Source organism: Protopterus annectens, chromosome 11.part0 (assembly GCF_019279795.1).
Source record: "Protopterus annectens isolate FY-2018-M chromosome 11.part0, PAN1.0, whole genome shotgun sequence".
NCBI lineage: Eukaryota > Metazoa > Chordata > Ceratodontiformes > Protopteridae > Protopterus > Protopterus annectens.
Window position 1 is genome coordinate 120,372,965 of NC_056745.1, and position 22,126 is coordinate 120,395,090.

The 22,126-nt window shown below is 46.9% G+C and overlaps 1 protein-coding gene across 1 annotated transcript in view; it reads left to right on the forward strand.

Annotated features, from left to right (window-relative positions):
• LOC122815199 (serine/threonine-protein kinase WNK1-like) overlaps positions 1–22,126 on the forward strand; it is a 3,137,204-nt gene that overhangs the window by 1,917,255 nt on the left and 1,197,823 nt on the right. The gene's annotated exons all lie outside the window — the stretch shown is intronic.

Genomic DNA, 22,126 nt, shown 5'->3' on the forward strand with positions numbered 1-22,126 from the left:
CGGTCGGCCGACTCCTGACAAGACACCGATTATGATTCCTCTGATCAGGTTTCCATTTCTTCTGATTCTTCCTCTGACCAGGGCTATTCTCTCCCTCCCTATGAGGAGGATAAAGCAAAGTCAATGCAAACTGTGAAAGATTTCTTACAGGTTCAGCCACCTAGATTTAGCAGGAGTTGGTCTTCAAAAAAATTGGTCTTTTCCAGTGTCAGACAGGCCACAAAGAGGCAGATACAGATGCCCAAGAGGCAGATCTCGGCCCCAAGGCTCCTACAGACCTAAACAATGGGGTTCTTCAACCCCCAAAGGAGGAGAAGACAAATCACAACCTTATAGAAAACAGTCACAATGACTTCCCTCTGCCAATGCCAAGCACTTACCAGTTGACAGCACCCCTAGGGGGAAAGCTAGCACTTTTCTCAAAAAATTGGCACATGATCACCCAAGACCAATGGGTGTTAAATATAGTTTCTCAAGGGTACAGGTTCCACTTCCACACGCTTCCAAAACCAAATGGTATGCCAAACCTGCCTCAAAACCAATGGGCAGAGGCATAAAAACAGATTGCAGCTCTTATGGATATGGGAGCTATTCAAAATGTCCCACAAGAACAACAGGGCCAAGGATTTTACTCACGACTTTTCCTAGTACCCAGAAAGGACAAAGCATGGAGACCAGTACTGGACCTGTCAATCCTCAATACTTTCCTGGATGTTCCAAAATTCAAAATGTTAACACAACAACTCTTGCCCATGCTGGGCAAAGAGGCTTGGCTAGTTACTTTGGATCTCAAGGAGGCATACCTGCACATCCCAATCAGACAATCGTGCAGAAGATACTTCAGATTTATAGCAGGCTCAATGCATTATCAATTCTCTGCACTGCCCTTTGGCTTATCTACTGCGCCCAGGGTCTTCACAAAATGCCTGGCACCAGTAATTGCATTTTGCAGGCAAAAAGGAATTCAAATACATCCCTACTTAGACGACTGCCTTATTCAAGCAGAGAGCAAGGACATTCTTCTAAAGCACCTGGAGTTTGTAAAAAGATTACTAATTTGCCTAGGGTACACAGTAAACGAAAATAAATCAAAACTAGTGCCCTCTCAAGAGATAATATTCCTGGGTGCAAGCTTGAATACAACTACCCAGATGGCTTATCTCACACCAGACAAACAAAGGCAACTGACTCATTACTTTCAAATGATGGCAACAAAGACCCAGCTCCCTGCAAGAAAAATTCTGCAGGTCCTGGGTTCATGGCATCTTGCATTCTACTAATTCCTTATGCCAAACTGCATATGAGGAAACTACAATGATATCTAAAAAGTGTTTGGACTCAGCATTGTCACAGCCTAGAGACAGTCATAACCTTGATTCCCTGCCTACAACAGGAGTTTCGATGGTGGTCACAGGCCTGTCACCACAACAAGGGACAGCCTTTCACCTTACCTACAGCCAGGCAGACAATAACAACGGATGCATCGGATTACGCCTGGGGAGTACATATGGTAGGAAAATGTATTCAGGGCATGTGGCCCAAGGAACAACTGCATCTTCACATCATTCAAAAAGAGATGCTAGCTGTACAGAATGCCCTGACAGCCTTCAAGGACCTAATACATCCAGGACAATTATTAATAAAGACGGACAATACCACAGTTATGTGGTACATAAGCAAGGGGGCACACATTCCTACCCCCTATGCAGACAAGCCATGACTTTGTGGAACACAGCACTGACTTACCAGATACATCTGCAAGCACAATTCCTGCCAGGAACAAAAAATACACTGGCAGATGAACTAAGCAGAAATGTCATGGACCCTCACGAATGGAAGCTAAATCCACAAGTATTCAACATGATAACAAGGGAATGGGGATGCCCAGACATAGATCTATTTGCCTCCCCCTCACAGTTGCCAATTACAGAAATTTTGCACAAGGACTTATCACTCTCAAGCATGGAAAGTGGATGCTCTAACTTTCAATTGGAAAAATCTGACAGTCTATGCCTTCCCTCTGATGCCTCTTCTCACCAAGGTGCTTCTAAAAGTCAGACGAGAGGCCAAAAATGATCCTGATTGCTGCACCAGACTGGCCACGCCAGCACTGGTACCCAATCCTAAAGATTTTGTCCCAAGGCCCGCCTTGGCCTCTACCTCAAATCCCTCATCTTCTGACACAGCAAAAAAATCAGATTCTGCACAGTCATCTCAGAACCTTAAACCTGGCAGCATGGCAGATAATGTAGCCACTCAGACTGCACCTCTTTCTAAAGCTGTTATGGATGTAATTTTGGAAGCCAGGAGACCCAGCACTAGGAAATCTTATGCGGAAAAATGGAAGAGATTCTGTGCTTGGAACCAGGCACAAGGCCTCAACCCACTGGTCCCTAATATGCCTCTGATTTTACAATACCTGACTGAGATGTTGGACAAAGGCCTATCTTTTTCTTATATTAAAATCCATGCCTCTGCCATTTCAGCTCATTACAATACGGATCCTCCTATTTTTTCACATCCTCTACTACGACAGTACCTCAGAGGGGCAAAGAATATAAGACCCCCTAGGAGAGCACCAGTACCTACTTGGGACCTCAATTTTGTTTTAGAAAAACTAACACTGCCTCCTTTTGAACCAGCCAGCACAGCTGATCTAAAATTCTTGTCATGGAAAACTGCTCTGCTCCTAGCAGTAACTTCAGCAAGAAGAGTTTCAGAGTTACAGACATTGATGGCTGTGGAATCTTTCCTCATTTTCCACCAGGACAGGGTTTCTCTAAGGACGAACCCAACATTCATGCCAAAAGTGGTCTCCAATGTGGCCTTAAACCAAACTATTCATTTGCACGCTTTCTACCCAAATCCCCAGAATAAAGGGGAAAGACTTCTGCACTCTTTGGATATTCACAGGCAGCTACGATTTTACTTGGACAAAACAAAGGCTTTCAGAAAAACTGAGTAACTGTTTGTAGCATATGCTGCAGGATCACAAGGAAAACCTATTCCAAAGCAAACAATCTCCAAATGGATAGGACACTGCATCCGCTTCTGTTATGCACAACATGGCAAATCTGTGCCTAAGGGCATTAGGCCGCATTCTACCAGAGCAGCAGCCACTTCAGCAGCTTTCCTCAGAGGGGTACCAACCAAAGACATATTAGAAGCTGCAACCTGGAGCTCAGTGCACACTTTTACCAAGCACTACCACCTACCTCTCTACTCCAAATCCAGAGCAGGCTTTGCCACTGCAGTTCTGCAGGGCTTGTTAGCCTTGCCAAATCCAATCTAGACCCTGCCACCCTGCCACCCTGCCTAAGCTTTGGGATTCTACCCAAGTGTAATGACTGCAACAGTGAAACACGAGGAACATAGTACAGTTGTGTACCTACCATAAATGTAGATGTTGGAGTGTATTCACTGTTGCAGTCCTGGTTACCCACCCACCGTCCCCCTCTTTGCTGGGAGTATTCTGTGCTTCTCAACTGTATAAACCTATGTGGTGTATTTGCTTTTAGAAGAAGAAAATGTTTTTTGTGATATATGCATGGTTGTTTGGCATATTTTTATCTTTACAGCCTTCATATCTGGGGGCATCTGACATCTGGGGCAAGAAAAACTGAAGAAAAATGGCGTCGGTTGCAACTTTTATACCCCTGGCGCACTGACGTCAGGGAAGAGGCGACAGCAACCAACGCCAGACCAAGACTTTGGAACTCGGGCCGACTATGGGTCGCCTGCCAGCAGGATAACCCAAGTGTAATGACTGCAACAGTGAATACACTCTAACATCTACATTTATGGTAGGTACACAGCTGTACTTTCCTCCCTCCCAGTCGGCTCCGATACGTTCCTCGGAGCCGTCTGAGAGTTGAAAAAGATCCAGGTCTCCTTCTCTGGAGTCAATACGTTCGGCTCCGAGATCACCTCTGCTCCAGTCGGAGCGTAGTCATCGCTCATCCCACTCTTCTCGGTCCTCAAGACTTTCTGACCATGACTTAGAAAAAGTAGTCAGTAGGCTGTTAAAATCGCAGGCCCTAGCCAAAATGTTGTCCAGCCCCCCTCATCAGGGGTCTGCTCCGTCCACATCTGTAGATATTCCTCCTCCGACTCATCCTTTGAGCTCGGAGCCAGAGTTCATTGGGGTTCGAGTCGTGGAACCATCGGCTCCGATACCTTGTCCTTCGGTTCCGTCTGCTCCGATCCCTTCCATGGTACTGTCCCTGGAGGGATCTGGGCGCCTGGACTCCCTCGTCAGCTCTGAGGGGGCGAGTGGCATCGGACCCTTGTCCGACCCCGCTCTCACCCTCAGAGCTTCGGCTCAGGTGAGCTCGGCTCCCACATCTGCCTCGGAGCCATCCCCCTCAGTGTGGAGAGGGATTCTGGTTTCTTCAGAACCGGAGCCCTCTCTGTGTCCCGAGCAGGGACGCCTTCGAGGTGATGGAGTGTACTGGCCCCAGAGTCAGTCCCACGATCGACCCCATCGGCTCCTCCCCCTATGGTCCCTGCGTCAGCCTCTGCCCCTCTTCCAGATCCCAAGTGTGGGGATCCAGCGCTCCAGGACACCCCTTTGGGTGTATCTTCCTCTTCCGACGCCTCCCCTGATCATTCAGAGGAGCCACCTCGTAAGAGGAAATGCAAGAGGAAGCATGTTGACTCCCCTGAATCTGTCACATCAGATACCGACTTAGAGGATTCGGAAGGGTCCCTAAGATCCCCCTCTGAAGATGTCTCCTTCTCAGACATCCTTGAGATGCTTAGGCAGAGGGGGAACTGGACCCCTCTAAGCCCTTCCGAGGATGAGTCGGTATTCCTGGACGCGTTTGGATCCCGACCTTCCACCTCCTGGGTGTCTCCGCCTTTCGACCCACTGATGTCTGTGGTGGCTCGGAAGGCGTGGTCAGCTCCAGACACAGTGGAACCGACCCCCAAAAGACCTGCAAAATTCATAACTGCACCACAGGACAAACAGTTTTTGACCAAAGGTGTCCCCGTTGATGCCATGGTGGTAGCGGCGGCCACAAAGAAGGAGTTGGCAGAAACTTCATCTGTCCACCCCCCTAACAAGGAGTCCAGGACGATGGACAGATATGGGAAGCGGATGTTCTCTTCAGGGACCTTTTCCATGAGATCCCTGAATTATTTGTGCCACTTTACCCGTCTTTAGAGGGATCTCCTTAAAGAGCTTGGAGATACCCTCCAAGATCCATCAGCTGAGGGGGCCCAGGCTAAGGCAGCCTCCCAGCTGGCAACTCTTAATTCAGTGGTAAACTCCTCCATGAGGCTAATTTCATATGCAGCCGATGATGCGAGTAGAGCCTCAGGCATAGGTGTTGCCCTAAGGAGACCTGCTTGGATGTGGCTATGTAACTTTGCGGAACCTTTCAGAGCGTCTTTCACCAACACCCCCTTTGATGCTTCCTCTCTCTTTGGATCACAGGTGAAGGACACCCTTAGCAGGTGTGAGCAGGAAGGCAAGATTCTCTCTGCCGTAGGAGTCCGTTTTTCCACTCCTTCCGGACCATATCCCAAGGGTCAGAAGAGTGGAAAGATGTGGTTCCGAAAATCCCAGGGAGCCTTGCTGGACACACGTGGTGGGTTCCCATCCAGGGGCAGAGGAGGGAACGATAATAGATGCCGCCCTCGTGGCAGAGGGGGTCCGCAAAATCAGGGCAGCAGAGAATCCTTCTCTGAGAAGCCCTTCCAGCATCCCTGAAGGGTTGCCCGGCTGCCCACCTCTGGAGGCAGTCGGGGGAAGATTATCGCTGTACCCAAGAGCCTGGCAAGACATAACACAAGACAAATGGGTACAGTCTGTTATATCCAGAGGCTACAGAATTCTTTTGTTCGCACTCCCTTAAGGTTAAACAAGTCCTTTCCAGATGTTCCACCCAATCTAAGGGACCAAGCAGTTCAAGAAGTCTCAAAACTGCTAAGAAGGGCCATCCAACAAGTCCCAGCAGACCAACAAGAATCCGGAATTTACTCAAGGTTCTTTTTGGTACCAAAAAAGACAGGGGACTTGGAGACCCATTCTGGATCTCAGCAGACTGAACAGGTCTGTAGAAAGAAACAAGTTTCGGATGGTCACGCTGCAGTCCATTTTACCTTTCCTGGGTCAGGACAACTGGATGTGCTCTATAGATCTTCAGGATGCGTACTACCACATCAAAATGGACAGACGCTCCAGAAGATTCCTTCGCTTCCGGCTGGGAGCCATCCATTATCAGTTCACAGCTCTGCCCTTTGGTCTCACCACACCCCCAGGGTGTTCACCAAATGTATGGCAGTAGTTACCGCTCACCTGAGACGGCAAGGATACCAGGTGTTTCCATATCTAGACTGGCTCCTCACTGCTACCACCAGGCATCACCTTCTGCGAGCCAGAGACTGCACTATCGAGACTTGCTCCAGGCTAGGTATCACAATAAATTTCGAAAAGTCTGCATTGTCGCCCTGTCAATCTATCACCTTTCTAGGCACAAATTTAAATACCAAAGACATGTCAGCAAGCCTTCCACCAGACAGGGTATTGGTGATTCGCCAACATGTGAAGGTTTTATTAGCATGCAAAAGAATTCAAGTCAGGTTTGTCCTCCAAACTCTGGGTCCCATGGCAGCAGCGATCATACTTGTCCCTCTAGCTCATTTTCACATGAGGATTCTCCAGTGGCTTCTTTTCACCCAATGGTCCTTGCAGCAGCTTCGCATGTCTTACATGATTATGATCACAGAAGCATGCAAGAAGCACCTTGCGTGGTGGATGGTCTCCACATCAGTGTCCCACGGCAGACCATTTGTACTCCCCCCCTCTAGTTGCTACGGTGACCACGGACACCTCCCTGATCGGGTTGGGGGGAGCATTATCAGGGCAGAACAGTCCAAGGCACCTGGCAACCTCACGAGTACCATCTGCATATAAACGTCTTGGAGATGAGGGTCGTGCTCTTAGCACTGCAAGTTCTTCAGGACTCTCTTCCTACTGGGACCATTGCAATTCAAACAGACAATATATCAGTAGTGTGGTACATCAACAAGCAAGTCCTACCCCCTATGTCGAGAAGCATTCAGACTCTGGCAGTGGGCGATCTCTTCCCAACGATTTCTGATCACAGCGCACATCCCTGGGAGGTCCATCGTCATAGCAGACAGGCTGAGCAGAGCAATTCTCATGCCTCACGAGTGGTCTCTGAATCAGGTAGTTGCGGACCAAATCTTCCGCAAATGGGGCCAACCTTGCTGCGACCTTTTTGCAACTCCCTTCAACAGCAAGTGCAGCAATTTCTTCTCTCTCTTTCCACTTCCTGGACATTCCCCCAGAGACGCTCTAGTCCACGATTGGCCTCAGGGACTTCTTTATGCATTCCCTCCTTTTCCCCTAATACCGAAGCTAATACAGAAAGCTACCGTATTGGGCTGCAAAATTATCCTCATTGCTCCTTTCTGGCCTTGACAAATATGGTTCCCGTTCCTGCATCACCATCTTATCTAGCAGCCTTGGACTCTGGACCTAGTTCCAGACCTTCTGATTCATCAATCGGGTGGGCTGCACCAATCCCTACGGTCTCTCCAGCTCACTGCTTGGTTGCCCCACTTCCAACTTTAGCCAGGCTTCCAGATATCTCCCCCTCTGTGCGCAAAATCATTTTGTCATCACACAAGTCTACAACTAGAAAAACTTGTGCTAGTAAGTGAAAACGTTTTTCTTCCTGGGCAGAGGCTAAGAGTATAGACCCCTTTTCAGCCTCTGTACACCACATTTTGGAATTTCTTGCGGATCTCTTCAATGCTGGGTCCACGTCCGCTACAATTAGAGTTCAGTTAGCTGCAATTTCATATTTTCACATTGGCCTCTCTGAAAACAATATCATGTCTCATAAGCTATGTAAAGCCTTTCTCAAAGGGACCACTCTGCTCAGGCCCCCAATGAGAGGTCCTCCACCACCGTGGGATCTAAATTTAATTTTAGCTTCTCTAATTTTGCCCCCTTTCGAACCTGCAGCTTCTTGTTCCCTGAAGTTCTTATCTTGGAAAACCCTTTTTCTGGTAGCTATTACTTCAGCCAGAAGAGTTTCGGAACTTCAGGCTCTTTCTGTACGTCTTCCATACCTAGTGTTCCACAATGACAGGGTCGCTCTCAGGACTAATCCTTCCTTCCTAATGTCTCTTCAGAGAATAACTTGAATCAGTCCATAGACCTTCCAGTGTTTTTTCCTAACCACTCCAACAGGGCGGAATACAAGTTGCATCAGTTAGATGTTCACAGGCAACTACGCTTTTATTTGCATAGAACTAAGGACATTAGAAAGTCGGACCAACTTTTCCTGTCTTATGCTGTGGGTAAACAAGGTATTCCAGTTTCCAAAGTAGCCTTATCCAGGTGGTTGACTTCTATCATCACATTTATATATCAACTGAGGAATAAAGAATTGCCAGTCAAACCAAAAGGTCACTCCACCAGAGCTTTAGCCACTTCAGTGGCCTTTCAGGCTAGGTTGCCCATGGAATCTATTTGTGCTGCGGCTACATGGGCCAACCCACATACTTTCATTTCACATTACAAGTTGGATGTGGTTTCCAGGAGCAGAGCTGTTTTTGGTTCCACTGTTCTGAAGAGTCTGTTCCGATGAGCCACCCAGGACTTTAGGTACTAGGGACGCTGTCGCAACCAGCAAGAATGAAGGCGAGATAGACAACTTAACATAAAGAAGTTATGTACCTACCATAACGTTCCATGTTAGTTGTCTTCTCGCCTTCTTTCTTGCATCCCACCCTCCATCCCCCTATCCTAGTGGATCGAGAAGAGTTCCTCTTGATTTTTTTTCACTGGCTGAGTCTTCTCTGGCTATTCCTTTCTGACTAGTAGTCTCTCCAGTAGGATTTATGCATTCTAGGATAGGATTCCTTTCTTATGTCTGCAGTTAGACTTACAAACGAGATCTGGGTATCTAGCGCCAGACATCATGGGATATAGGGTGGCCTCGAGCCAGTAAGCAGCTTTCGAGCTTTTGAAGATGGCCAAGTCGGAGCCAAGGATCGGCTCTAAACCCATCCAGCAAAAAAGAAGGCGAGAAGAAGACAACTAACATGGAACGTTATGGTAGGTACATAACTTATTTTTCCAGGTTTCCCATACAGGAGAACCTGGGCAATGACCACCTTTTCTATACAGTGGTAAATCCAGAAAGCTCTGGTCTGGTTTGGTATTCTACCTGTGGCCTAGAGGGTGATAGGACTAACAAGAAACAGAGTACAAAGGATTAGTCCAGATTAATATCACTTTAGCTAGCAGAACTAGGAAACTCCTCTCTGATGCCCTCCTTGTAAGAGGTATAAAAACACCTTGTTGAAGTTTCAGGTAGTTTATTCAGTTAAGTAGGTAGATGGATGAGTGTTCTTGTCCTAATTATCTCCTGTCCTTTAGAATGTGAACACTCATCCATCTACCTACTTAAATGAATAAACTACTTGAAACTTCAGCAAGGCATCTTTATTCCTCCCACGGGAAGTTATCAGAGAGAGAGAGAGAGACAGACCCTCCTGGATCTGCTAGCTAAAGTGATGTTATAGAAAACTGCTGTATGTATTTCTATCCTTTCCACTTCTTCCAAGGGGATTTTTAAAGGTAAAAAGTAAAAATGCATGACTCATTTTAATAACACCCATTCTGACCGAGACAGTGCCAGATCTTCATTTTATTACTCACTGTTAAGGTTGTCATCAGTTAACCAAATGGCCAGCCTGATTTCTGGAGCTGTACCTTTTCCCACTGGTCTCGGCCATCTCCTTTCCTGTTGGACATCAGGATGTTGATGACATAAGAGGGATGCAGACTGATTCCATCTTTATTGCAGTAGTGTTCAATAGGATCTCATGTTGTATAACTGTCATCAGTTCAGTGGTTTGGTCTACTTCCAGAGAAGGCTAAGTATTCCACAGGTGTCTTTTTTTTTCTGTTTCTGCATTGTATTCGTGATATTACTGTCAGTGTCTGATAGTGAATTTGGTACAGAAGTATTTGAAAGCAAAATAATAAATTGCATAGATTGTGGCATGCAGATACCACAGAAATATTATTGCATTTGTTGTGTATCCTGCCTAAGGTCAGAGCAGGATTTTGATGACAGTCCACACTGTGCTAGTCATCTTTGAAGGCAGTCAGGAGGAGAGTGAAATCTCTCCTGCAGTATGCATCTCATAAGAGAATACACACCTAGTTCCTTACTGCTGTGATGTTGGCTGAGGGCTTCAGGACCCTCCCTCAGAAGTGTAAGCACTCTGTAAGGTGATGTCAAGAGAAATGAGTGGAAACTGCAGATAGGCTACGTGACACAACAGTTTCCTTTCCAGTTGACACCAAAGTTGAAGAGGTACTTTTGCACTTTCCAGCTTTGGAGTTGATTTTATAGGCAAGACCTCTGTCATGACCACTCTGCAGGCTTGCCACATCTTTAATTCCTAAGATGTTATCCCAGGCTGAGACCAGTGAGACAGCCAGCTGTGAGGTCCCTGGCTGATGGCACTCAATTTGTGATTAGTGATTGGACAGTCAATATCCACATTGTCCTTGTTCAAAAGTCCCCAGAGGCCAAGTGGGGGCCTTTTAGTCACTTTATTACAAACTGAAATGCCTAAAAGAATTTCACATGGAAATGCTGAAGCCTAAGGTGCTGAAACCTAAACTGACAATGCCTAAAGCAGTGCATGTTAGCTTGTTTCTACCTAGGCTTAGCAGATCGACTTGATCATGTTTCCTGTCTCTGTATGTGTCTTATGTTACTATTCCGTATGTGACACTTGACACCAAGGACACCTTATTCTCTACCCTAGCACCAAAGCATCCGAAGTGGTTAGAGTTCTAGTGGGAGTCCAGTGAATGCTGTCAGGCTCAACTAAGATGGGCAGTCACGTGTCTGCCAGAGTTAAAAGCTTAATCTAGCTTTGTTTGTATAACTTGAGCACTAATCCAGGCATTCTTTAAAGTATTCAATTGTATTTATTACTACTTGGTAGTAACTTGATTAAAGTGTAACTATCATTCTAAGTCTTTTGGATTAAGCACTTGGGCTTCAGACTAGTTGTTTTACATTAGGAAGGTTTGTGGCCTGCACTGTGGTGGCAGGACAGGTAGCTTACATCCTTCTAAGTTGGGAACTGCTGATTGGGGCCTCGGTGTCTGTTATTCTAAAAGTGTATTAGTTCTGGTTTAAACACTTGTGCTTCAGGCCAGTTATTTTACATTAAGAAGGTTCGTGGTCTGCACTCTTGTGGGAGGAGAGGCTGGACTCTGCCCTTCTGAACTGGGAATTTCTGGTTAAAGGCTTATAGTGCCTGCTTATTTGAACTGTTTCTTTCTGAAATTGGTATACCTTGTTTGCTGTAGCATAGACTAGATCCAGGCCTGCTGAATCTAGCTTTGTTTGTGTGCTTGTTGTTTGTTTGCTTGTTATTTCCCTGAAACGCTAATTCCACCTAAAATGCTAATTCCACCTAAAACGTGGCTTTTCAGCTCTTCTGTGGATCCCTAGTGATATCTGCATTGCTTACTGTACTTATTTCCTTGTTTCACTTGAAAGAAAGTTACTGTTTGTCATTTTTGCATTTAAGTTACCTGTAACACATTGCATTTAAGATACCTGGCACTTGCTCACTAAAGCAGTTATATAAGTCAGCACTAAAAAATTAAAAGCACTGCACCCTCACAAACTCCCCTTGAGTACCTTGTTCCCCATTGGCCCTTTTTTTTCAATTATAAAGGAATTCCCAATACTATTCTAGCATGTCCAAAGGTCAGTTGTCAATCTCCTCTCCGGTCCCGCTGGTGAATCTGGGAATCCTGAGGCAATGTTACAACTGCCTCATGTACACAGACAACCCTCTCCTCCTCCCAACAAATTCCAACACATGTGAGAGATGCAGCCATATAACCATACTGGAGGCAACGCTCTCTCAACTCAGTACTGGCGAAGCCAGTCAGGAGGAGAAGGAAACCACACTCACTACAATTAGTTTCACATAGACCTACCATGACAACAAACCAAACACATAAACACACAAAAACATACTCAGAGGCTCTAAATAAAAATCTGCCTAAGCAGCAGAGACCTCCAAAGCAGACACCCAAGCAACCGCTACCCCAAAACAAAACACGTGCAACACATAGCTCACAAAGCCAGTGTGCCGAACAGTCACAGCCCTTAAGGCTAAACAACACACCTGATACACTTGTAATAGGTGACTCTATCGTCAGGCACACTGACGTCCCGCTCACCAGGCTGAACAAGGAGAAGGTCACGGTGAGCTGCCTGTCGGGCGCTAGGATCCGCCACATAACACAAGCACTCAGGTCACTCCAAGGCAAGTACAAATATGACTCAGTCATTGTCCATGCTGGTGTGAATGACCTGAGACGTACCTCCCTAGACTACATGAAAAGAGATATAGAGGAGCTCTCTGAGCATGTAGCCCAGGCCGGTATGACCCTGACCTTGAGTAGCATCTTACCCTCACCAAGAATGATGCCACAATATGAAGACAAGATGATCAATTTCAACAATTGGCTTAAGTATTGGTGTCATTCAAAGGGGATCCAATGCCTGTCAGCCTGGGATGACATGCTCGACAAGCCATGATGCTTCGCTAGGGACGGCTTGCACCTGTCACCCCTGGGCTTTCGGATATTGGCAAAGGCTCTTGCTGCCCCCATAGTGCCTTTTTTAAGCAAAGCTCAAAAGACAAACCCACCTCCATAGGTATCACAAGGGATAAGAAACTAAGAGTAATGCTACTCAACGCCAGAAGTCTAAACCTTAAGATGCACACACTCGAAACTCTCCTTAGCATGGAGAACATCGATATCTGTGCAGTAACAGAAACCTGGTTCAAGGCTCCTGAGAGCACCCCAGCACTACCAGATTATACCTCATACCAATATTTGTCAAAGATACCCACACCTCCAGGTTGGTGGCACAGCACGAAGCATCAGAGACTATCCATGTGCAACTAACAGTGGGTAAAACTGCCTTCCAGTTTATAGCCTGCTACAGACCACCCTCCCAAACCCAGGAACCCCACTCGGCCTTCCTGAGAACACTGGAAAATATGAAGGTGTCTCCAAACACATTATATTGGGCGACTTCAACTACCCAAACATAGACTGGGAGCATTACTGTAGCTCCAACACCCTAGCCCAAAGGTTCCTAGAATTTATAAACTCAAATGCTATGAAACAACTTGTTACCACTCCCACAAGAGGGGAAAATATACTGGACCTGATCATCACCAACATGGGGACTCTATGCTCCAGACCAGAAGTGTATCCCTCACTGGTAAGATCAGACCATAAACTAATCTCACTGGATATTCACATCCCGACTCCACCCCCTGCCCTGAAAACCACAGTGAAAAACTTCTCTAAAGCAAATTTCACACTCCGCAAAACCGAGGTGGAATCCTTCAAAGCCCCCGGGCCTGTGGAAAATACGGCCCAGACCGCAGAATCCTTTATAAACGCATTCTGTGAACACCTTCAGGAATGCATGGATCATGCAATACCAAATAAAACCAAGACCCAATCCTCCAAAGGCAGACGTCCTGTCTGGTGGACCCCAGCCATAAACAAACTATACAATAGAAGGAGGAAGCTACTACATGATAGAGCAATATCCCAAAAAGGGAAGGCATCTCTGATCAGTATTAGCAAAAAACTACGGGCACTCATAAAATCGTCTAAGGCCAGCTTCGAGAGAAAAATTGCACAGAACACTAAGGATAATCACAAGGCTTTCTTTAGTTATGTTAGGAACCTGGGTGGGAATTCCCAGATATGCTCAGAATTAGTCCAAAATGAAAAAATACACGAACCCACAGACATTGCCAACATCCTAGCTGACAGGTTCAGCGCAAACTCCCCACCACCAAAAGGGCAAATATCTATCCCAGCAGAGTGCTGCCCCCCTGACATCTCAGATGCTCAGGTAAGAGCTGCCCTCTCCAAAACAAAAAACACAGCATCAATGGGACCGGACGGTGTCCCGGGCTGCGTCCTACATGAACTCCAAGAAGAGCTAAACCCAAACATAAAACTACTGTTCAATCTCAGCCTTACTACAGGATATGTACCCAAAGAGTGGCGTACAGCAACAGTGGTCCCTCTCCACAAAGGTGGTGCCTCAACGGATCCTGGAAACTATCGCCCCATAATCCTGACTAGCTTGGTCTGCAAAGCTATGGACCTCATAAATAAAGATATTGGGGACCTACAGACACTGGATCCTACCCAGTTCGGCTTTGTTAAGGGCAGATCCTGCCTCTTAAACCTGGTTGATTTCTTTGAAACAGTCACCAAGGCCATTGACGAGGGGAAGGTGGTCCACACAGCCTACCTGGACCTCGCAAAAGTCTTCGATACAATGCCCCACTCGGGCATTATAGATAAGCTCACCAGCTTAAATATAAACCCCTATGTCACTAGATGGGTTGCAAACTGGCTCAAGGACAGAACCCACATGGTTAGAATTGCTGGAGCCATGTCAGACTCCAATCCAGTTACAAGTGGCATCCCACAAGGCTCAGTCCTGGGACCTCTCTTGTTCGGTATATATTTCTCGGAGGTACAGGCCAACACGGAAGGACTGTGGCTGACCAAGTTCGCAGATGACTGCAAACTGGGCGCCATAATCGACTCTCCAGCCGACACAAGCATCTTCCAAAAGGGCATCATAGAAACAGACAACTGGTGCCAGAGCCATGGCCTCAAGCTAAACGCCAAAAAGTATATAGTCCTCCCCTTTGGCAAAAACAAAGTGCCCACAAATTACCACATAGGTGGTAATCCATTAAGTACAGAAGTAATTAGGGACCTGGGGACCCAAGTTGATAGCAATCTCTCATTTGACAACCACGTGGGCAAAGTGGTTAGAAAAACATTTTATATAGCCCACCTAATCATGAAGGGATTCACATCTAGATCAGGGGAGGTCATCGTGCCTCTTTACTCATCCCTCATCAGGCCCATAATTGAGTACAATGCCCCTTTTGGGATGTACCTTACCAGACACCTGCAGCAACTGGAAAGACCCCAAAAGTACCTCACCAAGAGGATCAAAGGGCTCAAACAGATGCCATATGCTTCCCAGTTAAAGAAACTCCAGCTCTACTCAGTGGCATACCGCCTGCTCAGAGGCAATCTGTGTCTGATGTATAAAGCCATGTCCAACCCGGAATTAATGGTCATGCTGCACCTCAGAAAATCCAAATCCCATCGAGCTTACGCGCTCGAGAGACTTGAACCTCAGCACTGAAATAAATAGGTCATGGTGGAGGGACAGATTCATAACCCAGAGGCTCCCTTCACTCTGGAATAAAATCCCAGTCCAGGTTAGGGAGAGTCCCTCATTGACTCTCTTCAAGAGGAATCTTGATGAGTGGATGGGAAGATCGTAGGCTTACCCCAGGTATCACTTCTGTGTCACTGTTAGACAGAGGCACAGTATACTATCCTCGAAAAAGGGCATAGCAAAATTAATTTAAAATGGGTGGCGAAAGCCAAACACACTCTGGCTAGGCTTATAAATGCCCTAGGGCAGATAGCCTAGTATGATCCTATGAACCTAAGTGCTTTTGCAGTCATAGATGTTGTAGAGGATGCATTTGCAGTGCATCTGTGGAGCCAGATTTCCATTCCCCTTCTCTCAGGAAACCTGACTGGCTCTACCAGATCAAGGGTACTCACAAGTTCCTGTATAAGAACCATTTGGCTGAGCTGGCTTTGCTTTATGTGCATTACACCAAGGGTTCGTCTTTGCTTTCTGTGCATTACACAGAATTATTTGCCCTGTAATAACTCCATTCCCAATAACATGGAGAGTAGAGTATTTGACCACTTTGGAAAGAAAGCTTATATTTCTGTTACCCTGACCTTCAGAACCTTAAACTAACATACCCATTTGCTTAATTACCAGTAATACTTGGTGGATAAGGTGAGACCCAAGGCAGAGAGGATAGCAGGTGAGAAACTTAGGAGATGGTCATTTCCAATCTATCATCCTAGGTTACAGGGCTCTCCAAAAAGTGTGGCTGTAATGCAGTGAATGCATCATGAAGGGTAGCAGCAAAAGGGCCAGTTCTTCACAGACATATCTAGCTTAAGACACAGCCCTTGCCAGATCATATGAAAGTGGAACTCCTAAGCACACTCCTTGATAAAGACCTCCTCTTTAGATCCTTCTGCTGAAAATGCCATTGAAATACCAAAGGCAAGCCTAATAAGGGGAAAGTGGTCCAGTTACAGATGGGAATGGCAAAGCCCAAGGCTAAGTTTGTGGGCCCTAAGGCTATGCCTACCACAAGAAACAGCAAAGGGAGTCTGGCTGCCCCCTACTGCCCTCCCAGAAATCTTACTCCATCCCTCCCCAAACCCCCAAAAAAGGCAGTCAATTTCCTCCTCCTCCCTGGAAGCAAGGGGGGGGGGGCATTTCAGATAATTTTTGATGGAATAGCAATGCATTACATAGGGCCAGTGGGTGTTGAATATCTTTAGGCAAGGTTAATGACTACAGTTTCAAAGCAGACAAATATTTGGGGTGTTTTCAACATACTAAAAGATTAGGTGACCCTTGTCCCCACCTAATTGAAGGAACTGCCATTCCAGGGGACCATAAAGTACCATAATGAGAGGAAAGCTCATGGTTTTACTGAAGGCTTCTTAGTGCCCAGAAAAACAGACTCATAGAAGCCTCTTGTAGATCTTTTAAAAACTAAGCATGTTACTTAATTATTCCAAATTTCAGAATGGTGATCTTTCAAGGCCTTTTATCTCTCTAATCCCTTACCCCCTCGGCCTCCTTGGTAACTTGGACACAAAAGATGCCTACCTGCTTATTCCCATTGCCAGAGCCCATTTTGATGACTGCTTTGATTCAAGCAGACTCCATTGAGGGGTTTCAGAAGGCCTTGCATTTCACCCTAGCTTGTTGTCAAAGACCGCGAAAGTCCCTGCTGAGATACAAGAATATGCAGAACATCTGATCTGATATTGTTAATCCTCGTTCATTTCTTACGTATGGGTATCTGTTCCGACCTCGCAACCGAGCCGGCCATCTTCCAAGCTCGCGTCAGCTACAAACTCAAGAGCTAAACTCTTATCCAGAATTCCCCTCTCCCTGTTACCTCAGATTTCGTTTGCCGCATCACCATTCGGTCATGTCAAGCTGCTTCACTTGAGCTAAGTATAGATATCTGTTGTCAGACTAGTCTAATATAACCTTTTCTGTCAGAAAAGTTGCTAATTTGTTGTCTCTTACCCTATTGCATTTAGCGACTATATTTTCTTGTTTCCTTCTCTTTACTCTGCACTTTTTACCACGAGGTATTTTCTCCCTTACCATCATTGGTAAACCCTTCTTTTCTTCATTACCTTCGGGTATTCTTTCGTACCATTGCTGGTACCGACTATACCATTTAGCGACTATATTTTCTTGAGTCTCCTTCTCTTTACTCTGCACTTTTTACCGCGAGGTATTTTCTCCCTTACCATCATTGGTAAACCCTTCTTTTCTTCGTTACCTTCGGGTATTCTTTCGTACCATTGCTGGTACCCTTTCTTCTCTCTCCTTTTCTATCATGGCAGATAAAAAAAAGGTAGTCCAGGATTTAAAAGGTGTTCAGATTGTGGACACAAATTACCTACATCAGATGCACACTCTTTGTGTGTTTATTGCTTGGGTGTGTCTCACTTATCTGTTGACCCGCCCTGTGGTATTTGTAAAAGTTTTTCCAATAGAACTTTGATTGAAAGGAAAAATAAGTTGTTGCTGAAGGAACTTCTTAAATCTCCCTTTTCATAGGCTATTTCTGGATCGGAGGCTTCAACCCCTCCTGGAGCCCATAAGAAAATATTGGATGATCCTACAAAGGCCAAGTCTTTACCTTCGTCTCCGGCTGGGGACTCCCGCCAGCCAAGACCTGAGAAGGCTAAAGTTTCTGCTTCGGTGCTCACTCAGTCGGCCCCAGCGCTTTCGGTGCCTAGACCTTCTGCGCCACCAGTGATCTCTGCTGTGTCTACTGTAGCCTTTACTATATCGGTACCGAGTAGCTCCTCTGTTCAGACTGCTGCGACTACTACATCGGCACCAACTGTTCAGTCGGCGCAGTCCTTGACCACGTCTGTTCCGACATCTTACTCAGAACCGACGCCCCAGTTGTTGGCACCAATTTTGTCGGTTCCGGCTTCGATACTGGCAACCACTTCGGCACCAATCCTTTTGTCAGTGCAGACCATGACCTCAGCACCAATGGTTTCCTTGGTGCAGACACCCGTAGTCCAGTCTCTTCTCTGAACCATTGTTCTCTGTGCGACTGGTGAGGTGGGCATCGAGCTTGTCTCTTCTGTGGACAGACCTGTTTCTCCCTCAGTCTCCGTGACGTCCACTAGACGCCTTTCTGAACACAACATGTGTCTTGTGGATCAAGTGTTTCTGGCCAGAGGTATTCCCCCCCCCCCCCAGGACCTATCCTTCCTTGGGGGGGTGATCACCCATCGCCAAAGACCCCCTCTTATTCTCCTCCTTCATTGCCTTTGAAGTCCATTGATATAGCACAGTCTTCACCCTCTACGGTTCCCTTTATGGATATCACTAAGGAACCACAGTTGCCATCATGGCAGGAGAGTTTTGCTGCGACCCAGGATGATAGTTGTGACACGTGTAATTTGTTGTTTCACAGCCATACGGGGACTCCGGGTCGGCAAGCTTGAGCCACTTAGGGGAGGGGTGACCCTGTCCTGGACACTCACCCCTCTTCAGGTGGACCAGCCTTCCAACTGATGGAGAAGGCTCTGGCTTCTGCTGGCGATACTGTGCTGTCTATCTCCCCGCCCTCCTCTGGACCGCTGTGTTCACAAGTCACACCTAGCAGACACTGGGTGCAAGGGCCTCAGGACATATTCCCACAGGAAACCCCCTTTCTATTGTCTTCCCCAGCTTCCCCCTCTGAGGAAGTTCACCAGAAAAGTTTGTGCAAGAGGAAGCATGTGGACTCCACAGAGGAGTCCCTCACTGAAGAGACAGACTTTGATGATGGGGAAGGATCCCCTCGGTCACCCTCTGAGGTATCCTTTGGTGATATCCTCAAAATCCTTAAACAGAGAGGTGACTGGCAGCCCTCTAATCTGACCTCTGAGGAGTCTGCGTTTCTGCAGGTTTTTCACGCTTGGCCCCCTACCTCCTGGGTTACTCCACCTGCCGATGAACTTGTCCGGCTCATCATGCAGCGTGCATGGAAGGCTCCTGACACCATCGAGGCTATTCCCCGGAGGCCTGATAAGATTTTGTCTCCCCCTGCTACGGATCCCCATTGGTCTAAAGCTCTTCCTGTGGATGCTCTGGTGGTGGCAGCCGCAACCAAAAAGGATCTGGTGGAAGAAGAAAGCCAGACTGTCCATCCGCCCAACAAAGAATCCCATGCCATGGACAGAATAGGGAAGCGCACCTTTGCATCAGCGACCTTTGCTATCAGGTCCCTGAATTATATGGCACACTTTACCAGGCTTCAAAGGGATTTAATTTCCGAGCTCTCTGAAACCTTGCCTGGTGCCGTGTCTGATGAGGTCCGTGACAAAGTGGCCTCTCAGCTGGCCACCATTGAGTAAATATCTAACTCCTCCATGCAACTGATATCTCACACATCAGAAGGAGCAGCTAGAGCAGCGAGTTCAGCTGTGGTCTTGAGACGACAAGCCTGGATGCGCTTGTGCAATTTTGCGGAACCCTGTAAGGCTTCCTTTCTTAATGCTCCCATTGAAGCCTCTTCGTTGTTTGGACCCAAAGTTAAAAGCACACCTGCCAGATGTGAACAGGACGGTAAGACCCTTTCTGCCATAGGTGTCCATTATTCTTCCCCTCAATGCGCTTTCTCCCAAAACCAAAAGAGTGGGAAGATATGGTTCAAGAAGTCTCAGGGTCCTGTCCGTGACGCACAGGCCGAGTTCTCCCCTAGAGGCAGAGGGGGAAACTCACAGGGAAGATGCTCCTTTCGGGGCAGAGGGGGTCTGTGTAACCAGTGTTCCAGGTACTCTCTTTCTTGGCCAGTCCTACCTGTGGTCCTGAAGAGCGGCCCAACTCCTTTCCTCTAGAGGTGGTTGGGGGTCGTTTCTCCTTGTACCCTTCTGCCTGGCTAACCATCTCCACCGATTCTTGGGTACAAAGGATCATAACCAGAGGTTATCATATCCCCTTCGATCTTTGTCCTGCCCCTTCAAAAAACCTTCCTGACGTTCCACCCAGTCAAAGGGAAGAAGCAGCACTAGAGATAGAAAAGCTGCTAAGAAAAAGAGTCCTCCAAATAGTCCCTCCAGACCAGATAGGATCCGGATTCTACTCAAGACTATTTTTGGTGCCAAAGAAAACCGGGGACTGGAGACCAATTTTGTATCTCAGTGTATTGAACAAGAGTACAAAAATTCTGGATGGTCACAATACAGTCTATCCTACCGCTTTTGGAAAAAGACAATTGGATGTGCTCGATAGAGCATCAAGATGCGTACTACCACATAAAACTGGACAGGCCATCAAGAAGATTTCTGCACTTCTATGCAGGAGCCACTCACTACCAGTTCAGAGTACTGCCCTTCAGACTCTCTACAGCCCCCAGAGTGTTCACAAAGTGCATGGCAGTCATCACAGCTCACTTGTGACTACAAGGATTCTAGGTGTTTCCATACCTAGATGACTGGCTCATCTCTGCCCCCACCAGACATCTACTGGAAGAAGCCTTGGCATACTCTCTCTTCGCTGCACAAAGGCGCTAGGTACAACCATAAACTGGCAAAAATCCAATATCATCCCATCTCAGTCCACAGAATTCATAGGGGTCGTATTGTATACAAAGAATTGCAGAGCATCCATTCCAGAGCACAGAATTCTAAGGATAAAGCAACAACTGATCCCAGTCCTTTCAGGGGAGAAATCCTCAGCTCACTCTGTCCTACAGCTGTTGGGTTCCATGGCGGCCTCTATCACCATTGTACCCCTGGCCAGGTTTCATATGAGGCTTCTACAATGGTTATTGCTCACCCAATGTTATCCTTTTCAGCATCCTCTTTCAGCCAAGATTTGTGTAACCCAGAGGTGCAAACAGGATTTAAATTGGTGGATGACCCACAACCCGTCACAATGGTCTCGCCCCTTCTCCACCCAGCAACTCAAGGCTACAGTGACCACGGACGCCTCCCTGATGGGGTTTGGGGAGCTGTGTCAGGGACAGACAGTCCAAGGCACTTGGTCTGAATTGGAGGCCCAACTGCATATAAATGTTCTAGAGCTGAGGGTTATTTTTCTGGCATTGCAAGCATTCCATCCCCTGCTGCCGTCTGGGACGATTGCGATTCAATCAGACAACATGGCGGTGGTCTGGTACATCAACAAACAAGGTGGAACCAAATCTTACCCCCTTTGTCAAGAGGCCATGAGGATATGGCAATGGGTGATGGCTACCAGCCGTTTTCTTCTAGCAATGCACATTGCTGGGAGTTCCAATGTGATAGCAGACAGACTCAGCAGGTGCATTCTACAACCTCACGAGTGGTCCCTGAAACCCTTGATAGCGGCGTAGATCTTCCACCGCTGGGGCCGTCCTTGCTGCAACCTCTTTGCATCCCCGACCAAGTATAAATGCAGCAACTATTTCGCCCTGATTCCCCCTCCGGGACAGTCACCCAGGGACGCTCTAGTCTACGATTGGCCCTCGGGTCGTCTTTATGCATTCCCACCTTTTCCCTTCATTCCCCAGTTTCTGAAGATGGCCCATCGGTTGAAGAGCAAGGTGATCCTCATAGCACCATATTGGCCTCGTCAGATTTGGTTCCCCTTCCTTTGGCCTCACCTGCTAGATCAACCATGGATTCTCCATCCAACCCTGGAGTTGATCTCTTATCTGCAGAACCTGATTCATCCCAACTTGAACAACCTGAAGCTCACAGCTTGGCTTCTCCATTTCCCTTGATTGCCAGGCAGAACGATCTTTCTTTACCAGTACGGGACATTCTTATTGCATCTCATAAGTCTTCCACTAGAATTACTTATCTAAGCAAGTGGAAAAGATTTACCTGTTGGCTGAAAGAGAAACAAAT